This window comes from Triturus cristatus, chromosome 4_1 (genome assembly GCF_964204655.1).
Source record: "Triturus cristatus chromosome 4_1, aTriCri1.1, whole genome shotgun sequence".
Classification (NCBI taxonomy): domain Eukaryota; kingdom Metazoa; phylum Chordata; class Amphibia; order Caudata; family Salamandridae; genus Triturus; species Triturus cristatus.
Window position 1 is genome coordinate 470,391,383 of NC_140585.1, and position 3,463 is coordinate 470,394,845.

The following is a 3,463-nucleotide window of genomic DNA, read 5'->3' on the forward strand; positions in this document are numbered from 1 at the left end:
CATGCACACAATCGCTGTACTACCGCTGGGTTTTTTCTATATACCACCCAAACTCGTAACTTATAATATGGAAGAAGAGAGACGCCCGATGACAAATAAGCACCTTCAGCTCCAACCCTGGTTTCATAGAAATCGATTTGCACCATTAAGCGATTTAGCAGAATTAGCTTGACTACCCATTAAAGGGGGTAGGCTGGAGGAGAATTTACATGATACTTTTAATAATTTTGTCAACATCCTCGTTACAACTGAGAATTTAAGGGAACCCCCACTGAGGGTGTTTGGTGGGCATGAAAAATGTTCTCTACCTCAGTTACACAGTATGAGCCCGAGTACGGTAGGGCCGGGTTCAACTGTCCTCTTTATGGATCAGAATTCTAGCAATTTGGAGGGGAACGCTACTTAAGAGCCAAACCCTCATCAAAGCAGCTGCCTGCTTCGTTTGCTCTCTTGGAACGTTGCAGGGATCACCTCAAAGTTAACAGATGAGGTATGGGTACGGTATGTAAAATCATTTGATATCATCTGTACCCAGGAGACGTGGAGTAGAAAGGATGTTAATATAGATGGATTTTCTTCCCTAAATGTCTTTGCTGAACCTTCCTCGTTAGGGAGAGCAAAGGGCGGATTGGTAACCATGATATCGGTACAGTACGAAGGGCTCGTAATAGAAAAAGTAATTGACTCCCCATGGTACCAGCTAATTGTGTGTTTTAATCTGATCCACGTAACCCTATTATTAGTCAATTGGTACTATAATATTTGTGACCCTCAAAGCTCTGAGATTATAAACTCACTTAAAGAAGAAATTGACAAAATAGCATTAAAATTCTCCCCGTTATGTATCATCTGGGTCGGAGACTTTAATTGCATCTTATGTCAGCATAGTGGTAATAAAGTATGTGGGTTCTTAGACTATCATGAACAACCTCTAGCCCATTTTAAACACACTCCCCAGGGTGACGCATTAAATTCAATTATTCTAGTAAACGATTTATGTCTGGTTAACAACTTGGTTGACAGCGTGGAGGCGTCCATTCCGACATTTCGAGGGGGGTAGAACTAGTACAATTGACTTTGTGTTGATCTCTGGTAGGTACTTGTACCTCATAGATAGCTTCATGGTCTAACCTAACTCGACCAGTAACCACAATCCTCTAACAGCCTCTTTAAAAGTTACGGCTCAGAAGGGGAGGGCTGTGGAATTCCCAATAAAATATAATTGTAATCAAGGGGTAAGGTTAAAGTGGAGTATGATTGACCATGCCAATTTTGAGGAGAACATCATCAGGACAAATCTAACTCAAGTGATGACCTGTCTAACTTACCTAGCCTCCCCAGACTCCATTATACAGAGTTTTGAAACCATCTGCAAAGATGTGGCCAACAACCTGTTTAGATCAGTGAAAAAATATAACTGCCCCGAATTCAAATGGTTTAACACTGAGTGCTCAGTGGCAAATAAAGTTCTAAAGAAAGCATTAAGCATAGTTCCCCGTGATAGGGCTTTGATCAAAGAAGCCAGACAGTCTTATAGGAAGACAATAGAATGTAGAAAGGACGAACTGAGACGCCAGGCCTGGGATGATTTAGAAAAAGCAAGTGGGATTCCAGGAGCTTCTGGGAGGTGATAAACCGTCCTCTTTTTACAAACGAGACTAGGAGTGTGGCAACTAACATAACGGGGACAGTCTGGGAGTCTTTAATTTTCTAAGATTTTTAACCCAAAGGATATTATTACCCAAGATTATCAGACAGATATATGTTTTAATCCTGAATCTGCTCAGCAGCTAAGTGCATCCCTGTCCCTTAGGTGAAGTGGAGGAGGCCCTGCGAAAGGGTATTGATTCCAAAGCTCCTGGGCCAGATGGTGCACCCTTGGATTTCTTTAAAAGAAATCCAGTGATATGGGGTCCCTTGATATTAAATGTTTTTAGAGCAGTCATAGAGGGCCAAATCCCACTATCCTGGAAAAAAGCGGTGGTTGTGCCCATTTTTAAATGGGAAACAGAAATGACCCAACATGCTACAGGCCGATCTCTCTAATAGATGCCACGTGCAAGGTGATGGGAAGGGTAATCCTTGCACGTTTAGAGTCATGGGCAAATACTTTTGGCCTAATATCATATACCCAATACGGGTTTAGGAAGGGAATGGGAACAACTGAGCAGTGCCTTAATCTGTCCATGATCACATGAAGGCCAGGGGGACATTAATCCACTTGGCCTTCATGGACTTATCCAACGCCTTCGAAACAGTGTGCCGGGGTAAGCTGTGGTCACTAATGGAAGATCTGGGCTTTGAGGAATCACTCGTTACCCTCCTACGTAGACTTCATACTTCCACCTCTGTAGTTATCCATTACGGGCCAGGGGGAGAAAAGACCAAGCCCATTGCCTCAACAGAGGGAGTACGACAAGGCTGCATATTGGTTCCTTTTCTGTTTTTGGTACACACCAATGGCCTTGAACAGTTTCTGCTAAACCAACATCTGGATTTCCCGAAAATAGAAGGCAAACAGGTACCTCTGCTGTCTTATGCTGACGACACAGTTTTGATGGCTTTGACAGCCAATGGCCTTCAAGGGTACCTGGACACTTTTACTGAGTATATGTTGTCCTTAAATCTAAAGGTGAATTTTAAGAAATCTTTTATTATGGTTTGTGGGCCAAAATTAACGAATTATCGAAAATATACAGTCAAAGGAAAAGTTATTGACAAAGTGAAGAATTTTTCCTATTTGGGGAATGTTTTTAACTTTAATTTAAATTGGGACCAACTTATAGTATCCAGGGTACAACAAATGAGTAGAGCCACTAAGGGGCTGTTTTGTTTGCTGCTAAACCTGGCCATAAGCCTGTGGCTGAGTTGATAACCTTGTATAAATCCAAATGTCTGTCGGGGGCCACCTATGGGGCTGGAGTATGGGGATACCATAAGAGCTTACAAATTCAAACATCAGAGAATACATTTTTAAATAGACTTTTACTTATCCCTAATAGCTCCCCAACATCATTTTGCCATTCTGAAGTGGGCATGGACTATATTGTAGACAGCATACACATGGCCCCCCTGTTTCTATGGGGGAAAATTTGGATCACAGACAAACTTTCCTTCTCACGATGCATTTTAAGAGTGTGCATGAATCTAGATAATGCAATGGCAGTCCCGTGGTTATGCTACGTTAAACAAACTTTTTACAAGATAGGTCTAGCAAACTTTTATGACATGCCAGAGACCATACGAACTAACAGGAAAATGGTTATAAAAGATGCATATCGATCTAAAATAAGAATATCACACCGGACCACGGGAAGATTGGACTGTTTTCCCCCAAATCGGCAACAATTTTATTTGTCTTTTAGCCGGTTAGCCTAGTCACGTTTTTTAATGACTAGATTTCGCTTAGGCACCCTGCACTTTCTTGAAGCTTTTCCGAAACAGGTGGGGTGGTGTGAGAGAC